Source organism: Canis aureus, chromosome 8 (genome assembly GCF_053574225.1).
Source record: "Canis aureus isolate CA01 chromosome 8, VMU_Caureus_v.1.0, whole genome shotgun sequence".
NCBI lineage: Eukaryota > Metazoa > Chordata > Mammalia > Carnivora > Canidae > Canis > Canis aureus.
Window position 1 is genome coordinate 12,234,344 of NC_135618.1, and position 27,352 is coordinate 12,261,695.

A 27,352-nucleotide genomic window follows, 5' to 3' on the forward strand; every position below is an offset into this window, starting at 1 on the left:
ACTCTTTTCTGTTTAGTCCCATGGTTATGGCCACATTCTGGACTTTATTACCTCACTGATCTGGACCTTTTGCCATCTCTGGATATAGCCTATTCACAGAGTGTTTCCTTTTATTTTGGAAAAACTACTGATATCTCTTTTTATTAGAGCCCCTGGGCATTATAGATCTTTCAATAACCTCAGTTTAGAATTCTGCATCTGATATACTTGAGTATCTGTTTAATTTGAATGACCTAGTTGAATTTATCTAGTTTAACAAACACCGGTGGAAGACTGTGCAATGCATTATGGTGGGTGCCATGAATCAAAGATAAATGCCACACTGTCCTTTTATTTGAGTATTTAAATTCTGGTTGAAGAAACATATAAGTGGCTTTAATACAATACAAATTATACTGTGACATAATTAAGCACAGACAGCTATGGAAACACACACACACACACACACACACACACACGTCCAGCCTAAGCATGTAAGGGAAGGATTCCTGGAGAAGAATGATACTTAAAATGAGTCCTTAAGGATATAAAAAAATTAGATGAAAAAAAAAAAAGGTTAGAAAGTACTATGGGGAGAATTAAGTGCATTGATGGCATGGAGGTGTGAAGAGAGGTAGGTTATGGAAGAACCTATTGGAGGGCTGTGGCGGATAAGATAGAGAGAGAGGTGGGAATAGCATGAAGAAGACCATCGGCACCATGCTAAAGTGCATGGATTTTTTTTCTCTAGTTGATAGGACTCTGTTGAACAGTCTATGCATGGGAGTTGTTTAGTTAGATTTGTGTTTTAGAACAATCAATATGTCTCTCTACAGAGAATGGGCCTCAGAACAGCAGGGCTGAAAGCAGGGAGACTGATGATGGTCCAGGACCTTGATTAGAGCAGGAGTTATTAGGATACAAATGTTTAGGAGGTAAATTTGTAAGATTTAGGTTGCTTATTCACTGATTTCTAAAATTAGCATTAGTTGCATGCCTGCTACGTGCCAGACACAGGAGGAAGCCGCCCAAACATCCCTGCCAACATGGAGCTTACATCTGGTGGGAAAGATGGACAATAATAAAAAGGCAAACATGTAATATATTACATGATGCTAAGTGCCATAAAGTGGGATAAGGAGATTGAGGTATGGGGTAGAGTTACCAGACTTAGCCAAAAACTATAGGACACCTGGTTTAATTTGGATCTCAGATAGACAATGTATAATTTTTACTATAGATATATTCCATGAATTTTGGGGAGACATATTTATGCTAAAAAATTAGTTATGGTTTATCTGAAATCTTAAGTGTAACCAGGCATCCTCTATCTTATCTGCGGGTAGGTGGAGGTACTATTTACAGAGGATGGTGAGTGAAGTCTTTCTAATATGTAATCTTTGAGTATTGCCCAGAAAGAAGTGCAGGGCAAGTCATGTTGCTGTGTCTGGGAGGAACATGCTGACACAGGAATGGCAAGGGCAGAGGCCTGAACCAGGAGCATGATGTCCTGCAAAGACTGAAAGGAGGCCAGTTCGTGGGAAAGGAGAAGTAATCATGGCTGGGGAAACTTCCTTTACATTTCTCAGATTTTAAAATTTATTTTCACCTCATTTGTTAAAAACCTCAGAATTAGGGATCCCTGGGTGGCGCAGCGGTTTAGCGCCTGCCTTTGGCCCAGGGCGCGATCCTGGAGACCCGGGATCGAATCCCACATCGGGCTCCCGGTGCATGGAGCCTGCTCCTCCCTCTGCCTGTGTCTCTGCCTCTCTCTCTCTCTGTGTGACTATCATAAATAAATAAAAAATTAAAAAAAAAAAAAACCTCAGAATTAGAGTAAATTACAATTTATAAATACTTCTGTGGTCTAATTACGGGAACATGCTAAGATATCTAACAGAATCATATAGTTTAATTGTGTATCACATACTTAATAAAACTAAAAACTTGAAATGTTTTATAGTTAAATAATCCTAAAAACATTTACAGAAATCAATAGTGTCAAGATAATGTTTAGAGAATAAATTAAAGCATTCGGTCATATGCCCAATAGGAGAGAAAAAAATGCTTTGAAGGGAACTATGTTAATACATTTTTAATAGTATTCTACATCATAATATGTAGTACTATGAAATTGATCAGATTGACTTCATATGGTAATGCGTTTTGCATACTTTTATTAAATTATATTCAGATTCAACGCCTTGTAATCATTTAAAACAGAAATGTCATTTTAAATTTTATAATGTGCTAAATAGTTAAATAATTTAATATAAAAAATTTAATGTACCATTTTGATAATGCATCAGGATTTACAGAAAATTAGTTTCTTTTATCTTTTATTCTTGAATCCCTAAAATAAAGAGTGTCAGCATATGAAATTCAATTTGTATTTTCTTTTATAAAGATTTATCTTCAGTAGATTTAGAATACAATACTTTTGGGGATTAAATAAATTTTTCAACTATGAAAATTAAAATTTGTGCATTTAATTATGGTTTTCTGATTGATATATGTATTTATTCTTTCATGCCATATTGAGAGAGGGTCTATTCAACCTCAAGGGCAGGCCATGCACAACAAGCACTGTGTTGGAACAGCCTAAAATTCTTTGTTTACTTTTTATGTGTTTGCTTGTGTATGTTTTGGTGGTTTTTTTTTTTTTTTTTTTTTAAGATTTTATTTTTAAGTAATCTCCGCACCCAACATGGGACTTGAACTTAGAACCATGAGATCAAAAGTTGCATGCTCCATCACCTGAGCCACCCAGGCGCCCCTGCTTGTGTATGATTGTGTGTGCATAGCTATGGTTAATACAAGTTCTCATAATCTTATTTGTTTGTATGTACTCCCTCACTATTATTAGACAGGGATAACCCCTGCTATATTTTGTATACATTTTTTTTTGTCCTACAGACTAGGTATATAATTACTGGGTAGATCCTTTCCTAATCATCTAGTAAATTTTGGCTCACTGTATATACTCAAATAGCTTTGCTATTAGCAAGGCCGGATTTTCAGCAGGTCAGAACACAAAACAAACTTTAGATTTAGATAATTTTGAGTTCACTCTGCCATTTTTAGCTATGTGATTCTGAGTAAATGAGTTAAGCTCCCTAAACGTCAATTTCTCATTTGTGAAGGATAATAATACATATAAGGATCCCTCCCTCACAGGATTATCATCAATATGAGGTATATAACATTGGTAAAACATCTAGCAGCATGCTTTGCTTATAGTAATTGGTTATTATATTGCCGCTGTTTTAATTAAGTTCAGTTGGACTAGTTTCTGAGACCTAGTCGTATATATGTAGATGTTGTGGACATGATTTGGGAGTGTCTTCTTAGAAGAGTGTAATATCCCCCTTTCTCAGAATGGTCCAGTTAGTCAGAAGTGCATTGTGATACATCTTCTTTGATCCAAGTCAATCAGACTAGAGATAGGACCTGATTCAAGTCATGCCAGACTAGGTCCCAACGTAGACATTTTCAAACTAAAGCAGGAGAAAGACCTTTATTGAATCTGTCTCTGAGGGCAAAGCTAAAAGATGTGATGCTCAAAAAGTCCTGGCAGTTTGTACCATACCACGTGGTGAGATCAGGTTGTTAATTAGAGAGAATATGGTTGAAAGTGGGAAGGAGCGTTGCTTCAGTCTTTTACTCCATGTTTGTTGAGTGGCTGCTTGCTGGATCGTGATAAGCACTAAGGGCATAATGGTGAGAACCAGTCAAGTCTCCCGTATCTTGAAGGGCATCAGCTGATAAAATGTGGAGTGCTGGAGATAGACACTGAAGGAATAAATACAACCGTGAGTGACTGATAATACACTAAGTACAAGGAAGGAAGGAATATGGTCCAATGACAGGATGGACTGGGGAGTTAGGGAAATCTGCTGTGAGTCAGTAACGCCTAAGCTGATCCAATGAATCAGAAGTGGCCATCCAGGCAAAGAAGGAGAGGAGGGTGGCTTGGGGCGGGCTGGGGGGTGGGGGTGGATGAAGATGCACAAAGAAAGTGAAGAGGAACAGGAAGTATTTTTTAAACTAAATGGAAGCTAAATTATGGACCCAAACTACTTGGTTTTGCACAAAGAGCTACCAGTAACTAGCTGTGGCTCTTTGAGCAAATTATTTAACCATGTTCTGCATCAACTTTATGAAATGTTTAAGAGGATCGCGTAAGTTACATAGCAACCTCAGAGTGGTCTGTGAGGACTAAGTGAAATGATACATGTAAAGCATTTGGCATGATGTGTTCAGCATACACTAAGGTTCAGTGTATATTTACAGGGTATATCATAGAGGGTGAAAGTAACTCAAGTAGAGGCTGAGAGGTAGCCAAGAGCATGAGAGATTATCTGATTTCCATTCTGGAAGGATCTCCAAGTCTGTAGAAAAGAGAAGTTACTTGACAGAGACATGATTAGGTAATAGGAAGCAATTACTATGCCACACAGCTAGGTGATAGGAGCTTTGATGCAGGTGGTGGCAGTTGTGGGGACATGTTTTAGAGTGAAAAGTGGAATCGATAGGACTTGGACATAAACTGGAAATGAATGTAAAGGAGAAAAAGGTATCAGGATTAGCCAGGAAGGTCTGAGATGAGTTAGAAGGACAGGAAATGCACATACGAACAAAAAAATATAAGATAAAAAATCTTACTGCTAAGATAGGAACAAATTGTTAAGTGAGAGCAGAGGAAGGAATATATTGGACCCTTTGCTTTCATCAAGCAGAGAAAAATCTCTCTTCTGTGGGGGAAGTATGCTGATGGATAGAGGGAAAATGATGTTCACTCCATGCTCTTTGTTTTCTTCAGGGAGAGAAGAATATCCTTTTGGTCTGTGGAAGCTTGAAGAATAGAGTGGAGCTTGCTGTGGGGGCGCAGCAGAATAATGTAGCAAGTTGAAATTAAATAATTGAAGTTTCTGGAACTTGAACTTCTGGACGTGTAGATGCCATATTTTATTTTGAATAAAACAACAAAGATATTTGGTATAAGAACACTTTCTTCTTTAAGAGTTAGAGTATGTCAGGGCGCCTGGGTGGCTCAGTCAATGAAGTGTCTGCCTTCCACTCAGGTCATGATCCCAGGGTCCTGGGATCAAGGCCCACATTGGGTTCCTTGCTCAGTGGGAGTCTGTTGCCCCTCTCCCCCTGCTGCTCTCCTTGCTAGTTGTCTCGCTTTCTCATCAATAAATTAAAATCTTAAAAAAGAATTAGAGTATGCCAACAAAAATCAATAATCAATGCAAATTTCTAAAATAAAAAAAATTTTTGCTAATAACTTAGCTTTCACTAAGGCTAAAAAAAAGCAGATAGAAGCAAAGGTGAAGATCAAAGCAGAACAAATTTATAGCAAGTGTGTTAGAAAGAGAGAATATTTTAGTTTTATCATCCTAACAGAAATTATCAGATGGATAAAAGCCATGCTATTTAACTATCATGGCTGTAATGGCATTAGCTATATATATATATATATAGCTATAAATATATATTTATATATTTATAGCTATATATTTATATATTTATATATATATTATATATATATAGTTTCTGAGAATTACCTACTAGGTGCTGGGCTAATGCTTATAGAATACAATAGAACAAGAAGTTCTTTCCATGTTATAAGAAAAAGGACATGCCAAGAAAGATTTTAATACTAATACCAATGAACTGGCTGTTTGACCTTGAGCAAGTTAATCCATGCCTCTGAACCTCTGTCCCCAACTGTAAAATGGGGTATTAATACCTAACTGTAGAGTATTAAAAGTTACTGGATAACATATATTAGATACTACTGCTTTTACATTTTTTGTTTTTATTTTATTTTGTTTTTAGATACTATGTTTTTAATAATTAGTGGTTATTACAATTATTTGGTCTTCACATTTTATTTTCTATAAGGTTGCATTACAGTCATAGCAGCCAAGTCACATCTTTGGTTCAGAGTGAGCCTCCAGTTAATTAAAACTAGAGCTTTTTCGCATGAACTGATACAAATTATTTCTTAAAATTTCTTAGAATTTACTCAAAAATACTTATCATTGATGAATAAAGATGAGCTATAATAATAAACTATAGTTTTATTAAAATGATAAAGTTCTTTGGAGGAAACAAAAGAGAGGAGAGCAAGATCACACAATATTGAGGATAATGAAAAAAATCATACTGTGAGCTCCCTTGTTATAGTTGAATATGCAGACATCTGTTTTCATTTTTTTTTAAAGCTGCGGATTTTTAAAATTGCTTATCTATTTGTTTTATTTCATGAGTTCAGATGTCAATTCTTAAAGAATTTATCCTCTAGAATTTTAGAATTTCAAAATTCTAGTTCATATTGATACCATGAAGATCTATACTGTGAAAGTGAATATTGATCATTTTTAACATTCACTGACTAATAAGTATTTATATTGTAGTATATAAATGCAGTATGTAGTAGTTTCTTACTGATGCCTTAACAAATTATCACACTGACTGACCTAAAACAACACACATTTCCTATCTCACAGTTTTATAGGTTAGAAGGCCAACATGGTGTCAGTGGGGTAAAACTATGGTGACAGTAGGGTTGCCTTCTATGCAGGCTGCTCTGGGGGAGAATCTGCTGTTTCCAGGCTCATCTGGGTTCTTAGAATTCAGTTCCAAGCAGTCACCATTTCATTGCCGGCATTTGTCTAAGAGCCCTCTGCAGTTTCTGGAGGCTGCTCAGATGACCTTCAGCTTCAAAACCAGCACAGGTGGGTAGGTGGGGCCCTTTGTGCTTCCCATTGACTTCCTGTGTGGCTTCATCCCTTCTGTTTATTCTTCTACATTTCTTTGACTTCATCTGGATGAAGTTTTCTGTTTTTGAAGGCTCATGATTGGGTACACCTGGATAATCCTGGATTCTGATAATCTCCCTATGTTAATTTTAAGGTCTGTAACCTTAATTATACCTATAAAGTCCCTTTTGCTATGTAACAGTATTACATGTTCACAGGTTCTGGGGATTAAGGGGTACACATTTTGGGTGGAGACATTATTCTGCCTACCACAAATGTGTATTCTCAGATAGTTGTTGGTGTGAATTTTTGGTGTGCCCAAAGAGCCTTAAATTTTTGTCTAGTAAACAATTAAGAAAAATATATAACATACGTACTGCATTTTCATAAGGAAATTTGTAAATCATACTTATATTAGCTAACATTGTTTTATTTCTTCAATTACCATCAAATTACACATGTTTGGTAACTCCCTTTGAAGTAAATGAGCAACATTTATTCTCAATAAAGCTTCCATTTTAACTAGGCACATTAAATATCATTAGCACAAATTCATTATAAATTACATTCCAGATTTCATACAGGGTTTATTTACCCAGCACTTGTTATATAGGAAAAGTTAACTAAGATAATATTAATATTAGTTTTAGCAAATGCCCTGCAGTTAACTAGATTCTATTTAATATGAGAAGAAATTCTTGCTTTCTTTTGTAATGTTCACAATGGACAAAAATTGAATCAACGTTTAGTTTATACTTACCGATCTAACCATTCTACACTCATTTCCCTTCTGATGATACATACAAATTCAGAAGCAAATTTAAAATAGATGGACTTCAGATTTCAAATTTCAGTGTTTTATGTCATTGATTATGTTAAAAGATACATAAATTCTCTGTAATTACCCAGCTTATCACTACTTTAATGTTACATCTTTTAAAAAGGTAATTTGGGTGTTTGGCATTAGTCTGTGATTCGTATTTTGTCCAAGCACCACAGTCTTGGATATCCCCTGTAGTGATGGATACATTCCTAACAAGGGTCTTTTTATTTATTTATTTTTTTTTGGAACTTGGTCATGATTATAATACAGATGACAATCCCTGTCACTCTTTAGGCTGTAGCTTTTCAAGGCAGAGTGGTGCTCCCTGAGCCTTCTTAAGCCCCTGTTTAAATGTAAATTAGAAGAGACCAGTTTACATTACTTATTCCAGGCATCCATATGCAACACCAGATTGAAAAAAAATATTTGTAAGAAGCTATCCCTATATTTATCTTATGACACTCATCACTATGACACGTTAGTGCTTAAGCCGCCAAACTAGAAGCATTTCAATTATCTACCTAAGGGGGAAAAACATCCAGAACAGACACAGCTTTGTCTGTTTCAGAGCTACATTGAGCAAGTAGAGAGCAAGTGACTTTTTAGTGCTCTTGGTCTAATTAGATAGCAGTTTGGTCAAAAGGGTTATTTGCATCTTCTCCTGAATAAGAGAAATTAAATGCCCTTAACCAGATTTTGAAAGGCAGATGGGACCTTACATGGCCTAATATCACCTTTTCTACTGGAGATTTTAATTTTAAAAAAGTTCCATCCTTAGGTAAATGAGAGGACAGTATTACGGGCAGAAGGTAATTATTAGCAGCATTCAAGGGCAAAGAAGAAAGAAAAGTAGCAAGAACCTCCCCTTAGCCTTTTAATGGAAGGTAAAAGAAAGTGGAAGACAAAACAAAACAAAACAAAAATAAATAAAAGGGGCTTCACCAATGAAAGGAGAAATTTCCTTCCTCTAAATTTCCATTGAGTTTCCTACTTAAACTTTGGTGATTTGGTGTCCTATTAATTTAGCACTTGGCTGTGGAATTTTTTTTTTTTTATCAGCAGAAGTGCAGTTATGATCCCCAAATGTCATTATCCTTTGAAAACAAAGAAGCTAGAAGAACAGAACACTCTCCTTGTTGGTATTCAATGAATACATGAAGTCTCATTCATATCACCTTCGTAAGATGTCACTTAAACTCCATGGGATCAAATCTCTCTGCTTTTCCCTTTAAGATCTCTGGAATTTTCATTCTTTTGAGACCAACTATTCTCAACTGCAAAATTGGATCAATATTGCTCATTTCATAGGTTTATTTTAATGACTAATTGGGATAATGCTTGTGAAATCTTTTGCATGTTTGTTATCTAAGTGCTCAATAAACAAACATGCTATTATTTATTTCACTTGATCCTCATGGCAAACCTGTGAAGCAGGTAAGGAAGGCATTGTTATTATCATTTCACAGTTGAAGAAGCTGAGACAGGACCAGTTGGAGGATTTCTTGGACACAACAGAGTGTCCATAATTCTTTCCACTATTCAGTGCTGCTTCTTAGCCATGCAGCTGCCCATCTAGACATGAAAGAGTCATAATTTAGGGTATCTTCTTCTATTTTTAACATTTATTTATTTATTTGAGAGATAGAATATGGAGGGAAGGGGCTGAGGGAGAGAATCTTAAGCAGACTTTGAACTCGGTGCGGAGCCCCAGGCAGGGCTCCATCCCATGACTCTGAGATCATGACCTGAGCTGAAACCAAGAGTCGGTCACCTGTACCATTCAGGCACCCCTAGAGTATCTTCTTCATTTGAAGATATGCAGTAACCTGTTACATGCACAGCACGCTGCTACACACACCGAAGGAAACAGAGAAACTACTTTTTACACTTCCTGTTCAATAGACAACAGGTCTGTGCTACTTGGTTCCTGGTCCTTCTTGGCTCAGAGAGTCGGGCATGAATATAATGCTACCCATAGCATACGTTCCTTTACACGTTAAGGACTTGGCACTGAAGATGGCTTCCTTCTCTATTTGATAATCACTTCTCATTGCCCATTATTTCCCTCTTCCTTTTCTTTTTCATCTAATAGACTTTTATTGGAACACAGGCAGTTAAGCCTGACATCTCTTGTAGGTAGATGCATTATTTACTCAATGTGTTTAGTGTCTAAAGAAGAGAATTTTTTTAAGTGATGGGTTAAATTAAGGGGATTATAGATGGCTGTCTGGTAAAATTTTTCTTCTATAGTTTTTACAACACTTACAAGAAGCTAGTATTGTCTTTTGAGTGACACAAGGAGATAGAAGTTCCCTGCAACCTGAGTACAACATAAGGATATAGGGAATAAACAGGTAGATTGAATTAAATGTTTGCATGTTGGAGTTTGTGTGTGTTTGTGTGTGTGTATGTGTGTGTGTGCGTGTGTGTGTGTGTGAGAGAGAGAGAGAGAATTAGGTGAATTAGGGCAGAAGGGATTAAGAGTGGGAGAAAGAATAAAATCAAGATAAAATGGCTCACATAAAGAATCCAAATGCTCCAAAACCCTAAGCCCTGATTGCGGTCAGAATCCAAAAGAGCACACGCTTTTTGTGTCCCTAGCTGTGCTTTTTCTTGCCCTGCTTATCATTCCCCTACCATTCCATTAGATCTGGTTTAAATCTGTTGTGTAATGAGACAACTCTACTGAGCTATATTTTTTCCTCCAGTTTTGTTTCAGTACGAGTTCTATGTAACTGGAAAAATCTGTTTGGAGGCAAATAGCATGACCCATAGCATGAGAATATTTCTGAATGATAAAGAACCAGATTTGTTAGAGCAAATTCCAACAGCTATTTTTTTCTGAATTGGTTCCTTAGACCTCAGTCTTAAAACATTTATCTATTTGCCAAGAGACAGGGCGAGTTGTCTTCTTTTTCTCCTTTTTTTTTTTTTCAAATTGAAATTGTAGAGAAGTAAGACAGAAAATATCTAAAGTGCCCATTCACCATATAAAATGGGAACAAAAATAATCAAACCCTTTTGAGATATACCTCTGCAAATTATTGTGACAAGCACATGAGATTGTCTTTGTTCCTAATTCTAGATGTCTACTATGTTTTACAATCCAAAAAATCAGCCAGAACACAATGTGCTACTTTGTCATGATATCTCCATGGGATTCTAGGTAAGATTTTCCTTTCATGACAAATTGTGACCCTATGTCTGGATTTTAGAGTTGGAAGATGTCTTCTACACCACCTGGTTTAACCCCTATTTAATAGATAACATTAACAAAATCATGCAGAGACATGGTAACTTGCCTCATTTTGCACAGCAAGTTAGTAAAAAGTCCTGAATAAAGTTAAGTTTCCTGAACAAATTTAAGTTTCCAGCAGTCTTACATATTTGAAAAATCTAGGCATTTTTGAGGGTAAAAACAATAAACAATCCTAAGATTATTGTTGAATGAATGACAATGCAGATGCTCTAATTTGACTCATCTGACAACAGAAGCAATCCAACTACTCTTTTCAGACCTCAGTGATGAGTGGCTTTCTGATAATCCAGTTCTTTCAGCTGTACCTACCCAACATGCCTCTTTATGGTGAATGTCACCTCACAGCTAAAGCAAGTTTATGGGGCACTGCAGTTCCCCGGGCGTTCTTTGTTCAGTGGAGAACCAGAGAACTTCAGTCTCGGGGACTGTGAATCCACCAGCTTTCATCAGTCTGAAATGCATTTTAAATCAGTGTCAGACTGGCTGCAAAATTTATGTCGCCAACTTCATAGTAACTCCAGCTGTCCCACAGTCCTGTGAGTACCTATACTAATTACGTATGGTAAAACATAAGAAATGAGCAAAAGCAATGATCTTATGCTATGTTTGAAAAGAGAGATGAAAATGCAAAATCAGAAACAATAATCCTAATCAGTGCCACAGAGAAAAAAACCTTCTGAGTATATATTATGATGGATGTAAAGAAAATATATACATATAGAAGCTTTATGTTACTGTACACCCCAAAGTGAAGCTATTAAATGTTGGTGTCTCCCCTTGAGAATGCTGAAAACCTTTCATTTTCTTTTGTCTGGTATTTCTGAAGCCATCTTTTCTCACATCTGAGTTTGGTTAGTCACTATTTCAAACATTATTATACTGAAAACGTTATTATACTAGAAATTCAAATAAAATGATTTTGCCTTTAGGTCTCAGATTCCACACAGGATTCTTTAATTATTAGTGAAGAAGGTTTGATTTTTTCCATATTGAAACCAGTCTCCTTAGTACTTCTAGAACTAAAGTATTTTTGGTTTTAATTTCATGTCACTAATGTAGTCATCAGAACTGGTACATTTTGTTCTTCGTAATTTCTCTGATTGGCGATTACCTGCCCAGAAGTGATAAAGTACTTCATGAAGTAGTGCTTATCAACAATTTGTCTGATTTTACAATTTTACTAAGTATGGTTTTGCTATGTTGACAAATTTGGACACGACTTGAGGCCCGATAATGTCCATTGCCTAATCCGCATTGCTGAGAAAGTTTGGTGTGTTGGAAGATGCTTTAATATTGTCCCAAGTGAAAGGGAAAAACAAATGCTGTTTATAACCAGAGGAGAAAGTACTAAATAAATAAATCAAGAGGAAAAAGAAAATGTGACTATCTGAGAAAGGGGGTGGAAGCCAAGTTTCATCTCTCTCAGTCAGTTGCTTGGGAGACAAAGGGAGGGAAGTGGGCAAGGGAGTTTTGTTCCAAACGCCAAGAAGCAACAGAGGGCAGTAGTTAAACATGTAGGTGTGGAGCCCTAATTCCTGGGTTTAAAGCTTATTTTTTAAGCACTTCTGCTGTGGAAATAATGGCACACTGCTTAATCTAAGCCTCAGTTACTTACTTCTGAAATGGGGCTAACAATAGCACCTACCTCATAAATCCATTGGGAAGATTCCATGAGATACATCCTGTCTTGATCCTTAGTCCAGGGCATGACCCACTCTAAATGTTAGTTGTTACTGTTATTAAATCTCTGGAGTTTGGTGTGGTTTTGTACAGGGGAACTCTAAGGAAAACTGTAGAGCTAGAGCCAAAGAATATAAAATTAGTTTTGTTGATAAAAGAGATTTGATAAGACATATATGCTACCATAGCTACAATGTAAACTTGCTGGAAATAGCTTTGAAAGAGTGTGGGATTGCGACAGCCGATTTTAAGTTGGAAGAAAAGCAGAGTTATTATTTTTTTAGGTCCAAATAGAATTGCCTAATGGATTCCATACATTAGTAATGTAAGACTATATGCCTGACTGACTTTCCCTGGCTCCATCTGAAGGGAGAGGAGTGAGAGATCCAGTAGAAGGTGACTTGGCATACAGAGCAGCACAACCTTATGCTCATTGTCTCCAGAGATCCTGGTGGACGAAGAGTTGCAGAAGTTTCTGGAAAAGAGACAACAAGTTTTTGTCCATTCCTCTTAGGCCAGAAAAATCTTGAGGCCATGATTCATCACCAGAGTAGGCTTAACTTAAAAGCAACTTTGAATTCCTTAGCTGTGGTGGTTAAACTGTTTTGTGGAAACTAAGTGGTAATATTCAGGGACATTTACAACAGGGATAGATGGGCAGATTTCTTTATGGTTTACAGTTTCTGTATCTTTAAAATGATTATAATCAGAGTTTTTTCCCTGGCATGTTATGAGAATTAAAAGATATTGTTGAAGCTACCTAATGCAATATTTGGTACACAGTAATTGTGGTACAATTGTTAATTTCCTCTCCTTCATCTATTTGTTTAGAATTTCTTCAGGATTCCTCTAGATGCTTTCTTGCTTCTACCCTGTGGTGACATCCAGCTGAGAGCATGATGCCTTCTCATTTGTCCTTAAATATTTAGCTGATAACCTATTGCTTTTCCTTGGACATTTTACATTTCCTTTGTCTACTTCCTTGGTCCTGTGACAGATGTCCTTTTTGCTTCTCTTTTGTGCTTGATATGTTTTGTTGGCTCCTCTAGATTCATTTGCCTTCTTCTCAACTCTGCTCTGCTTTAGTTATCGGCTGCATCAATGGCCCCCATTGATGGTTTTCTGGGTTCTGTATGAATTTGGCCATGGGAGGTAAGGGTGCTGTTGGAGATCCTTGAGGGCATGTGATGACTAGTTGACCTGTAAACTGGATCCCAGTGATCAGAAGCACCCTACCCCCTCCTCTGTCCTTGGAACATATATTCTGCTTTCTTTCCCTGTTCCCAGAAGCTGCCCCAAGGAGATAATGATGTGGTATTGAATACCAGGAGGGTGTATGTGACTGAATCCAGTTAAGGGCTCTACATAAACTTTCAAGATTCGGTAGGTGGGTGTGAAGATCTATTCTCTTATGGCTGCCTAAGCCAAACAGATTGTATAAGTTCCCTTGCTTATTAAACCTGCCATCTACCAATCAGGTGTGGTCTACCTTTTTGTTTGTTTGTTTGTTTGTTTACTTGTTTGTTTTGTTTTGTTTTGTTATGTCTCTTTTACCCTCTGGAAATAGGGACTAGTTTAGAGTACATGAGGGGAGCTTCTGAGGAAGTTGTGACCAACAAAGGGAAAAATGATTATGAGGAGCTTATTTCCTCAGTTCCCTTCCTATGGAGTCACCAGACTGGTTGCATCAGATTAGGTGGTTTTCTCCACATGGTTCTGTTTCCTCCTTTGGGCAAATACCTTCTCTCCACTTCCCATCAGACCTAGGGGATAGCTCCTTACTGTTACTATAAGATCTTTATAAATATCTCCCTTTTAAATTCTTCTCTAATTACCCAGTTTGAACATGCTATCTCTTTCCAGTGAGGATGCTTGGAAGGATTTACAGCCTCTGCTCTTGGACTCCACCACTCTTGATCTTTTTTTTCTCTATATTAATATAAGCACCTATCTTACATCTAGAAAATTTCAAATTTATAAGAAAATCAAAGCACATTTAAATAATACATGTCTCAATATAGATCACTCAGGTTTCTAGATTTCACTGGTCTCATTATTAGGTGCCTGTGCGGATAAGTGTCTAATCTGTAAGTACATTTTTCATGTCTTAATATATAAACTGGAACCTGGCTAATGAAATAATATTTTGGAGTTTGATATAAAATGCTTTTCTTTCAAGATCTCTTGTTTAGAAAGTAGTGGCTAACTGTAAATGGACTTTCTAAATATAATAGTTCAGTTACGGACCTCCAGGATAGAATTACAGCGAGGTTTCATGTTTGATGTGTATTTGTTTAACTATACATTTATATCACTAACCCAAACACTAGATTAAAGGATAGGTCATTTCAGTTAATTGTAAATGGAATTTGTTATTGTTTTACTTTTTTTTGTTACTTAAAACTTCCAAAGATCTGAAATCAACACCGGAATAGAAATGTATTCAAGAACATAAAACATACAAAGAAAGGAGGTTTATTAGAAATTAAATGTACTCTTTAATTAGGTCTGGTGTTCACATCTGAGGAAAATCAAATGGCCTTTAGCAAATATTTTACAAGCATGGTTTTTGTATAAGGAAAGGTAGGTGACATAATGATCAATTATGAGACTGACATGCTATTTTCTTTTATCTTTGGCTGCTCTGCTAAAATTCAAAGTACTGGGTTATACTACAGCACATCTTTTAGGAGCCCTATTAGATGTGTATTTTATTTGCTAATTAGTGTTGGTAGTTCCTCATTTTGTAGCCAGTAGGGCACTAGGCATTGGATCAGAAAGATATCTGGCATGCATTGACATGTACCCTTATAAAGCAAAAACTAAATTTATTGTATTTTCTGTTTTTATAGAGTAAAATTTTTTTTCTTTGATTTATATGTTTTCTATGGAAAAGATAAATGTTAAAACAGAGTCTGACACTCTGGTGTACAAAGAACTGTATGTCCTTGCTTGTATGATCTCTAATAACCTCAATATAACAAACTTAGGTAGAATTTCACAAAGGTTGTCCAAAGGCTTATAAGTGCGTACCACATATGTAATGTGATATTTGTGTTAATCAGTTATGTATTAAATTAATGTAACATATATGTGATACGTTATGCACGCATATGTATCCTATTTATTGATTTATTCAGCAAATATGTATTGAGAATCTCTGATCTTCTGGGCTCTAGAGCTGCAGCAGTGAGTTAGTTCAATATGGTCTCTGCTCTCATGAGCATTATGTATAATTAAGCATTTGCTGTAGATGTGAACAGTTTTCTCCACAAAGAATGCAACCACTTAGGACGATTTAAAGACAGCAGTGGAAAAACAGAAGAACTCGTGTTAGTTGAGGCCTTTTTAAACAGTGGAGTGCCTCTTACGTTTAGAAAGAAACTAAGCTCAAATAAATTTAAATACCATGTCTCAGGGCTTCTTCCCCCGCCCCCCATTCCTATTTTGAGTCAATATCATTCTCTCCTGTTACCAAAAATTCTCCTTTCCTCGGATCCTTAATTTATAATTCAAAAAATAGATTTCAGCTGCACTGTTAATGTTATTACCATCTATTATATTATATGGCTTAACTCTGTTTAGATGTCACTAAATATCTTTGAAATATTTAGTTTCCACATATTTCTTTATTTTTCCTAGAAATAATGGCCTTTTTAGGTTGCCAGGAAAAATGGTTTCATTTTCTAAATACCATTACCTGGCTGTTAGATTTAAATTTTATGTACAGTTTACAGATTAAAACAAACAGGGGTGCCTGGGTGATTCAGTTGGTTAAGTGTCTGCCTTTGGCTCAGGTCATGATCCCAGGGTCCTGGGATCAAGTCCTGCATTGGGTACCCCACTCAGCAGGGATCCTACCCTCTCCCTTTGCTCCCCACTCATGCTTCCTCTCTCTCTCAAATAAATAAAATCTTTTAAAACAAAATGAAAGAAACAAACAGTGAATTAACTGAATAACCCATTGTCCACTGTTACACATGTAGGAGGTGCCCAAATAGGACCTGAGCAAGGTATGCACGGTGACAAGCTTGCAGAGGGCAATTCATGGGCCCTCCTGACCTCCCAAGACGTTGTCAAAGATTTTATTAATTTTACAACCATTATAAAAAGAAATGAAAAAACAATAATGGTAATGTAACAATTATTATAATGTGATAAGGAAAATAAAAAAATAAATTTTTAATGGCACAATAAAAGGAAAACATGGTAGAAAAATGTAATAGGACTACATACGATATAACCATAACCATACATTTAAAAAGGCATTAAATTGCAACTCTTCCCAGCATGGTCACCCAAGTCGAATATCATGAAATGGCTAATGGTTCACTTGATACTTCCCAAAGTTTAGAGAGCAGCAGGGGTAGAAAAATTCATTTGTCATTTGAGCCTTTATGAACGACTAAGAGAATTACGTTCTCCTCCACATTCACTATGCAGTGGCAGGAAGAGTGGGAGGCACGTGTTAGAGGTCTGACATCTAGCCCAAGAACTGAAAGATGTGCAGCTGTTGGTGAAGGAAGGGAATGTTGTCATTTAGTGTTGGCGGAGAAACACTATCTTCTGGAAGGGAAGACAGGATCCTGGCAGGAAAGAATTTTAGATCACATAATATTGAAATCACTGATGCTGAAAATAGTACAGAAGTCCCCTTGAGTCTGTTAGGTAGTAATGAGCCCCACATTGGTTCTCCCCATTCCTCATGCCTACTTTGCAAAACCACAGTGCTCCAAGTAAAAAGTTGGTTATCAAATGTGGCTGTGCATTACCGTTCACAAGTAGGGGATAACAGATTTCCTCTAAAATAATTTTGCTTCACTAACCCAAGAGATTGATTTGAAAAACTTTACAGGAAAAAAAAAGAAGTTATAGGATATGATTTATAAACACTTTAACAGAATTTTCATAAAGCCTTTAAAGATTAAACAGTGGAAGAGGATCAGAGGTTGAAAGTACTATTAGGGGTTTAAAAAACATTTCTTGAAGGAGAAACAAAGAGTAAGATGTTATGGGCCACTGTGTATGTGATGCAAGGTAAATGGATACTCTGAAGACGGACTGTACTGTGAGTAGAGTGGTTCAGTTTATTTATGATCTGGGAGCAGGTGATGGGGAGAGAAGAAGAGAGGAAGGGATGAATTGCAAAATCTGCTAGTGATAAAAGACTGTTTAGATGGAGGATTGGTAAGAGCCCAGAACCTAATTTCAGATTTAAAAGACATTTTTTTTATTTTATTTTTTAATTTTTTAAAAGATTTTATTTATTTATTCATGAGAGACACACAGAGAGAGGCAGAGACACAGGCAGAGGGAGAAGCAGGCTCCATGCAGGGAGCCTGACGTGGGATTCGATCCCGGGTCTCCAGGATCACGCCCTGGGCCAAAGGCCGGTGCTAAACCACTGAGCCACCCAGGGATCCCATAAAAGACATTTTTTTTTTAATTCCTAAAATGTGTAAAGAATTCAAGAATTTAAGAATTCTTCAGAGTGCATACACATAAGAATAATTTTACGCTTACCTCATTTGGTAGTTATTATATTCAATCTCAAATAGGCCAGGGTTTCAGTCACTGGCCAAGACATTTCTGTAAAGTTTGGGAGGTGCAGAAATCCTTGGAAGGTATTTTACTGGGTGCTTTAAATGTAATATAGAAAGCATTAGCAAGGAGAAATTATAAAAATTATAACCCCATAACCCTTTCAATTTTAGAATGAGTTATCTGTATATTAAGTGCTGATGGTGTAAGTTAAAAGTACATAGAGAGAGCTTAAATATATGAGGAGGGCACAGAATGAGTACCCTTATTTTTCATTCTTTCTGGCCACTTTCAGGCATAATACAGATCAATTAACTTTCTAATCCATTAATAAGGACAGGTTCTCATCTGAATGTGCTCCAATGAGTCTAAAAATATCGCAGTTCAAGACTGCAGTGGTTTTGTATTTTTCCTATTTGTGTCCATTCACAATTTGCTGCAGAAATCAAGTCATATCATATCCAGGTATAGCCCTTGTGTAACTGTACTCGAGGGGGTAAACTTTGTACATCTTCTTGGAAAAAAAAAAAAAAGCATTGTTTTTGTGATTGTGTGCTTTCTGACATTGGAGAATTTATCCAGAAGATAGTAAAAAAAATAAAAATAAAAAAAAAAGCTGCACAGGTTACAGGGTGTCTTTTTTTATGTGTATTTTTTTATAATAAATTTATTTTTTATTGGTGTTCAATTTGCCAACATACAGAATAACACCCAGTGCTCCAGGGTGTCTACTGAAGACGTAATGCAACAATGGAGTGTGAAATATGCTGGAATCTAGAAGGATCACTGGCTGAATGTGAGCCTTGCAATGTCCGCCACACGCAAGGACTAACTTCTGAAAATAAAGTACTTGTATCCATTAGAAAAACCATGGTAATGTACTAACATTGTGGAATTGTCGAATTAAACAGTGTTATTATGAACAAATGATGAAAGGATTCTCTAATGTGCAACTTCTTGGGCATTTCTGCCAGTTGTTATGGAAGAGAAACTTGAAGAAATCATGTGATACTCTTTGAAAATGTAAATAAATTTTTTAAAAAGGAAATAAATAAAAGAGAGAGAGAGAGAAGAAAGCTAGGAGGGAAGAAAAAGCTAGGGACTAGTACTTTTTAAGATTTAAGTTTAGGAGCTAAGCCTTGTCAGTTTTTATTGCTTAATAAGATTGAAGAAATAGGTGGCAAGTATAGATGGTAAAGAGACCATATTCTGGATACAACCCTAACAGCCTTCAGATTGTATATCTTTTTCATGATACCCTTTTTCCCCCTTACCTGACACTCTCTCAGAGGATTTAGTCCAGTGTTTCAAGTTTAACTTGCATCTATGTCCTGACGACGTCTAAATAAATATCTCCCGCCTCAGTATCTCTCAGAAGCTCCAGTTCGGAATTTGACTGGACATGTGCCCCCAGACCTTTTAAAGGCATCCTACACCTAACCTGTTTGTCGCTTTCCCATTCCCTGTATTTCAAAGCTTCCCTGTGTTCATTATTGTAATTAATGCACCTGCCATACACCCAGTCGCCCAAGCTAAAAGTATTGAAGTCAAGCTTAACCCCTCTCCTTTCATCGTTCGCTAAATCCAATTTATCAGCAAATCTCTTAAATTCTGTTTTCATAAAAGTTTACCAAGCCTACTCTTTCCATTTTTTTTTTCTGGTGACATTGTTCTAGAGACCTTTATCATTTATTTTCTAGACAATTGCCATAGTTTCCAGTTAACTATATTGAGTCTCTGTCTTTCTTAGGTCTGTGTTCCACATTACTCCCAGGAATATTTCTTAAACAGACACATACATGTCTCTACCCATTCTTTGCAAAAACCTTTCATGGTTCTTAAATTACTAAAGAAGTAGTCCAAAATCCTTAGCTTGTACTATACACTCCAGGAACATTGGAGTCAGTGGTTATTTCATGAGAAAGGAATGATTTTATGCCTCACTTTCTTGCTCTAGAATTTTTCTCTGCTTAAAATTACCCTCTGTCTAATCTCTTCATATGAACTTGTAAAACTTATGGTTATCTTTTAACTCCTAAACCAAATACCACCTCTTCTGTCAGACTTTTCCCGACTCTTAGAGTTCTTTATTCTTCTGTACTCACTTAATTTGCTTAATACCTTTGTTAAAACATGAACCAAATTATATTAGAGGTTGTTTTTGTTTGTTTAGATTCTGTGTATAGTCTTCTCTGTTCCATTATTTCCCCTTGATTTGTTCTTTTAACCCTGTTCTCGTCCTTTTGTGACATTCTGAGATCTTTGAAGTCAAGGACCTTTGTATAACTAGTGCCAAGCACAGAACTAAACATGCAGCAGGGCCTCAGTAAAGGTAAAATGAGTGAACCAAATAATCTTAGAATGAGAGAGAGACATGAAAATAGGTACCTTAAGAGATTTGAGCAGGCACTGCAGACTATGGAGAAATAAAAATTAATGAATAGAATGAGTAAAATAATTTCTGACTAATACTGAAGTTCAACCGAGACCAGAAACCTTTATTGTGGGTGTAATCAGTGCTGGAGTCTGTGTGGCAGACAAAAAGGGAAGAAAAGAGAATTTAAGCTTTCAGTAACAATGATATGGTCAAAATGATTGTCCAAGGGGTGCCAGAGAGGAGTCCGATAAATGAATCAAGATTGACCATTTGACCAAAGTGAGCCGAGAACATGAGCATCCTGCATTTGTGTCAGTTTCTGGAGAAGAGGTGCCATCTTGGGAAAATGAGTCCTCTTGTAACAGTAAGGGGTTGAGGTAACATTCTAGGAAAAGAGTCTTGTGATTTACAAATTTGTTAGCAAACAAATGAGGGTGCTTATAAAATTGGTGACAGAGAAGCCAGAGAAAAAGATAATTTGGATTTGGGCTTTTGATGATTGGACTGAGTAAATGAATAGGTAGGAGCAGCAATAAAAGTGTAGTTCACAGGAGAGGGAGGGGCTCAGTGATTCAACTGGAAGTAAATGTTACTGATCTCTTCCTTTATTTTCTTCCTACTGGACTCTTCCCATTAGCATAAAATTTGTTTTTCATAAAAAATCTAATTTGTTTTTATTCACATAACTCTCCATCTACCACCTCATTCCTTTCCTTACTTTTATAATAAAAGTCCTGGAAAAAATTATATTCACTCTGTTTAAGTCCTTTTCCCTTGTCTCTTGATCCCAAGATTTTGTTCCTATGACTTCATTGCAACTCATCTTTTCAAGTTCATTGAAGACCTTTCAGTTACTAAATCTAACTCATCAATCTTTTTTTGAAAGCGTTTATTTATTTGAGAGAGCAAGAGAGAGAGAGAGAGCATGAGTAAAGGGGCAAAGGGAAAGGGAGAGAGAGAAAATCTCAAGCAGACTTGGTGCTTGAATCCCAGGGAACAGAGATCAGCACCCCAGCCAGAACCAGGAGTTGGACGCTCAACTTACCACACCACACAGGCACCCCTAACTCATATTTCTTGGTCCTCTTTTTAACCAACCTACTTAACGAAGTTGATCACTTGATAAGATGATCACTTACTCTTTTCTTGAAACGATTTCTTCCACTTGACTTCTAGGACACCACATTTCCTTGGTTTTCCTTCAACTTCACTGACTTCCCAGTCTTTTATGTTTCTTGCTCATTGTAAACCTTTGAGCATTCCAGGGATCAATCCTTGGATGTGTTCTCTCTGTATTTCATTAGATTATGCTCACTTCCTAGATTATCTTATCTATTCTTGTGGTTCTAATTGCCATCTATCACTGATAACTCCCAAGTGTATATTTTCAGTCTGACTCTCCCTTTTAACTCAAGACTCAATTGTGTACTTTACATCTTAAATTAGAGAAACAATTGGCATCTCACACTTAATATACTGAAAACCACATTTCTGATGTTCTTCCTCAACCTACGCTTCTTGTAATAGTTCTAATCTAATTTAATTGTAATTCCACTTTCCAGTTGCTTAGGCTAAAATTACATAATCCTCGGTTCATCTCTTTTCCTCACACCTCACATCTAATCTGGCAGCAAACTATATTCACTCTCATTTAAAAATGTATCTCAAATCTTACCACTTGTGACCATTTTGCCACTCCCTGTCTGATCACAGCCACCAACATCTTTCACCTGATTATGTTGCAGTCGCCTCATAAATCGTTTCTTGCCTCAATTCAAACTATTTTCAGTATCACGGCCAGAATGAACCTGTATAAATGACAATCAGGAAGCCTAATACCCCTGTGCCCCAAACCCCCCACCAGCACTTTATCTCCCTGTCTTATTTCACTCTGATTTGTTGACTGTCCCTCTTATGCTCTCCCTAGATATGCTGACCTCCTTAGAGTTTCTCAAACATACTAGGCAAACTCCTGCTTCATACTTTTGTACTTGGAGTTTTCTCTGCCTAGAATGTTCTTCTGAAAGATTTCAAAACAATTTGCTGTCTGACTTCCATCAATTCTCTGCCCAAATCTTATTTTCCCAGTGAGGCATTCCCTGGCCACCTAATCTACCATTCTAAACCTTCATGCCTTTCCATCTTCCCTGCTTTCTTGTTTCACTTAGCACTTATCTATTCGACAAGCGCTTAGACAGGACTTTCTATGAGCAAGGTACTTGTTCTAGGGTCTGCAGAAAATATTAACTTATTTATTCAATCTTTCTTTAAGAGATTTTATTTATTAGAGAGAGAGAGAGAGAGACAGAGATAGTGACAACGATAATAAGAGAGCATGAGCAAGGGGGAGAGGGAGAAGCAGGCTCCCTGTTGAGCAGGGAGCCCGACATGGGGCTTGATCCCAGGATCCTGGGATCATGACCTGAGCTGAAGGCAGACACTTAACTGACTGTGCCATCCAGGCACCCCAACATTAGCTTATTTAATGATCATAACAACACTTGGAGCTTGGCAATATCAGTAGTCTCATTTTATGGGTGAGAAAACTAGCACCCAGATTGGTTAGGTGACTTCTCCATTGTAACGATGAATTTAAACTCTGGTCAACTGGCTCTGTAATCTGTGCTCTTTACGATTCTATTAGGCATCCTCTTACCATGCATGCATTCTGTATATATTATGTATTGTTCTTTTAGATTATCTGTCTCACTGAGTGTTGGCCAGTACGATGTAGGCTCAAAGTGATGGGTATAGCTTCCAAGCTGTATTCAAAACAAAAACAAAACAAAAAACATTAAGAAATACAAAATTCCTGCTAATACTTTATGTCCTCTCTTTTTCTCACAGAGGATCTAGTGAAGAATTCTGAGGTCCTTATGGATGGAATGGGACAGTCTGGAAGAGCTGTCCAGAGAGGTGACTGACCAGGAACATCGGGGTGGGATTATTTCATGAGCAATCCAAAAATTTAGGGATTAGCCTTCTATGAATAACACAGGGATTGCTTCTATAGAAGATAGTGATTAAAATCATTGAAAGACTCAGAAGGAAGACTAAAGAATAAAGAACTAAGGACAGAGTCCTGAGAAACACAAATGAGGAACGTAAGAGATTGAAAAGCCAATCAAAGAGGAAAAAGTAAGAAAATAACTTAAGATTGTTTATCGTCACTGAAATCAAAGCAAAAAGGAATCTCCAAAGAGGAATAGGTCAAGAGCAGTCAGAAAATGCCATTTAAAATTGCTAGAAAGAAGTTATTGCTAAATTAATGGAACATAATTGCTAGAAGTCTACTTAAAACAATAGTTTTAAATCGGATTATTTATTTTTTTGGTGTTAAGTTTTATAGTTCTTTATATATTTTGGATATTAACTCCTTATCAGATATATCATTTGCAGATATCTTTTCCCGTCTCATAGGTTGCCTTTTTGTTTTGTTGATGTTGGTGTAAAAACCTCTTAGTTTGATTTAGTACCAATTGTTTATTTTTGCTTTTGTTTCCCTTGCTTAGGAAGACAGATCCAAAAATTACTGCTAAGGACAATATTCAAGAACTTACTGCCTATGTTTTCTTTTAAGAGTTGTATGACTTCAGATTTTTCAGTTAGATCCTTAATCCATTTTGAGTTTATTTTTGTGTATGATGTAGGGAAGTGGTCCAGGGTCATTCTTTTGCATATAGCTGTCCAGTTTTTTCCAGCACTATTTATTGAAGAGACTGCCTTTTCCCCATTGTATATCCTTGCCATTGTTGTTGTAGATTAATTGACCATATATGTGTACATTTATTTCTGGCTAGAGGACTTGAATAGACATATTTCCAAAGAAGATATATAGATAACCAACAGAACATGAGATGCTCAAAAATCACTAATTTTAGGGAAATGCAAGATGAGTTCTCATCTCACACCAGTCAGGATGCCTAGTATTGAACAGAAATAAGAAATGAACAAAGGGTAGTAGAAGAGGAGGCGGGTGGGGGGATGGGGTAACTGGGTGACAGGCACTGAGGAGGGCACTTGATGGGATGAGCACTGTGTGCTATACTGTATGTTGGCAAATTGAACATTGAAATGTGGTATATACAATGGACTATTACTCAGCGTGAAAATGAAATCTTGACATTTGTGACTACACAGGTGGACCTAGAGAATATTATACTTAGTGAAATAAGCCAGACAAAGACAAATACCATATTATTTCACGGATATGTGGAATCTAAAAAATAAACAAAAAAAATAGACTCCTAAATGCAGAGAACAAACTGGTAGTTCTGGAGTTTGGCGGGGGGGGGGGGGTGTCGTAGATGATATAGGTGAATGGAATTAAAAGGTACAAACATACAGTTATTAAAAACAAAACAAAAAGAATAACCTGAACATTTTTGAAGATGGAAGTACAACAGCCAATATGAAAAAGTTAACTGAAGAAACAAGGGAGACACGTGTGGTTTTAAATTATGATAAAAAGTGGGAAGGAATAATGTTCATAGTATAGGTAAAGGTATAAATTAAAAGAGACAGACACTTTCTTTGAAGGGAAAAGTAAGAACAGAGAACCATCTTGGTGCAAAATTTGTTTTATGTTCCATTGTTTTCAAGATGATAAAGAAGCAGTGTTCTGACCGAATTTGGAAATGGAGAATAACACTTAACGTTGGTTATTGTGGACTGGAGCTATGCTGTGAAAGGGTCATGAGAGAATTCCAAAATCTTCTTGATGTGAACTCTGACAGGTTCTAATTACAAACAAAAATGTAGAATTGAGGAAGAAGAAAAATTTACACATGCCATAATATATTGTGGAGCCATTTAAAATACATCCATCTCTTCCAATTCTAATTAGGCAACTAATTTCACTTGGTTAGCTATATTGGCGTGAAGAATTGTGGACAAATAACAGAAAAGACATTCTCTCTTTTATCGAGTAAAATGTACAACAAACAACAATGATAAGAAAAACAATTTTTAACCTAATGTGTTATTCAGGCATAATAAGTCGGTGAACAGTAATTGACCATGTTTATCACTTATTGTTGTTGTTTTTTTCTTTTTGAAAAGCCTCTTTATTAAGCTGTTAGAAAGATTAGGAAAATCATATATTTTGTAACATAAAGGCAGCATCAGACAGACACATTTGGCCTCTGGATCTTAGTTTACCAATGTAGATTCACTAATCACCAAGGTCCACTCTCAAGGTATAAAAAAAACTTTTATAATTTTAGAGGTAGAGCACTTTTCATTTATTTTAAACTTATAGAAAAGGTTACTCAGTCAGACAAAAACAGGTAAGCGGGTGCCCATTCTCTGATGTTAGAGGAAAGAAGTATAATACAGCATATTTTCTAGACTAAGATAAGCATGAGCATTGGTAAAGTCTCCTTCTCTTCTATTCCCCCCAAACAAGGACTAAAGGCTACTTCCTTCATATCTTAAAATGTCCAGCAACAACCTAAATGCTAATCCTGATTTTGAAAATGTTATTATTTTGTTTCTCTGGTTAATACTGAATGACATTTAGGAAAATGCTGTCGAGAGGAAACATACAAGTTCTTTGTTTATAGACAAGGATCAATATGATAAATGATGTTGCATTTGTTTTCTAAGTAACCCCTGCAGTGTCTTGAGTGATTATACAATTTGTGTGCAAACTTGGGAACTAATAGTATTGGTATTCATAGCACAGCACAGTGTCTACTTAAAGCCTAATAGAATTTCCAGTAATATTCTGCATGGCATAAGGACTGTCTCAGAAACTGACTCGTCTTTTACTGTAAACTAGCTATGTCAACTCTCAGACTCTTGTTTATGTTGATATAGAGGTCATATCATCTTTTTACAAACTAGAATTTTAATTGTAATCAGTTAACATAACTGTTGCAATGCACTTAAGAAAAATACTATTTAGCCTAAATAAAGGAGCATCTCGTTAAGAAATTTTGTAACAATAAGCAGCAATAACCCTGTGAGTTATTAAGTGAAAATCTTACATGATTTGGCCTAGCAGTAAAAAATATGTTAAGTCAGAAAAAAACTGGAAAGGGGATGACTGTAGCCTTGATCACCTTGTTCTATTCTTTTTGTGGTTTTTGAGGAAATGAAATAAACCCTGGTAGGGAGCAGATCAAAAGGTTAGCAAGAGGAGATAACATCATTCTCTTTCCTGATTAGTCTATGAGGGCAATTAAGCAAGAGCTATAAAGTAGAATTTTTCTTTTTTTCTTTTTTTGGGAGGGAAAATATGGCATGTTATATAATCACAATCCTTTTGAATGCTATTTTACATGTTGAGATGCCTAAGGTCCCTTACTAATTGGGATACCTTTGCATGGGACTCATGTTGGGATGACATATCTTGCTGTGGGGTATAAGATAGGCAATGAGGTACTTTTTACACTTTTATAATTTCTCTGTGTGTTCTAAATTTTGCAGAGGTCAATTAACTCCTCCATTTATTATTAAGCATTGGCCAGATCTGCATTTATTTGCTAATTGTGCTTTATATCTGATGTTATAGATAATATGCAAGAGGTGGCTGCCTGTCAGATGCATGAGGCTGTCTTTTGGCCTGGTGCTGAGGGCGAGGGACCCACCTGGAAAGGACACAAGAATTTTTTTTAAAGATGCATTTATTTGTTTGAGAGAGAGAGAGAGAGAGAGACAGAGCGCACAAGTGGGAGGAGGGGGAGAGGGAGAGGGAGAGAACCTCAAGGCAGCTCCTCACTGAGCGCATAGCCTGATGTGGAGCTCTAACCCTGGACCCTGAAATCATGACCTGAGCTGAAATCAAGAGTCAGATTCTTAACCAACTGAGACATCCAGGCACCCTGGGAAATTTTTATTCATCTGAAAATTACTAAATTGAGGCAGAGGAGAAAACCACCTCTGTTTCAAAATGTGTTCAGGCCTGCTTTGAGTGGTTC

General features: G+C 36.5%; 1 long non-coding RNA gene across 13 annotated transcripts in view; it reads left to right on the plus strand.

Moving 5' to 3' along the window:
* LOC144318330 (uncharacterized) overlaps positions 1 to 27,352 on the plus strand; it is a 299,311-nt gene that overhangs the window by 198,533 nt on the left and 73,426 nt on the right. For 2 of the 13 annotated variants that reach the window (XR_013384189.1, XR_013384194.1), the window contains exons 5-8: positions 4,802 to 4,977; positions 6,572 to 6,725; positions 10,658 to 10,738; positions 18,756 to 18,909. This is a non-coding gene — a long non-coding RNA (uncharacterized LOC144318330). Of the gene's footprint in view, positions 1 to 4,801; positions 4,978 to 6,571; positions 6,726 to 10,657; positions 10,739 to 11,121; positions 11,368 to 18,755; positions 18,912 to 27,352 lie in introns of those variants that run through there. The other 11 variants (XR_013384183.1, XR_013384192.1, XR_013384190.1 and 8 more) reach the window with 11 other exon arrangements.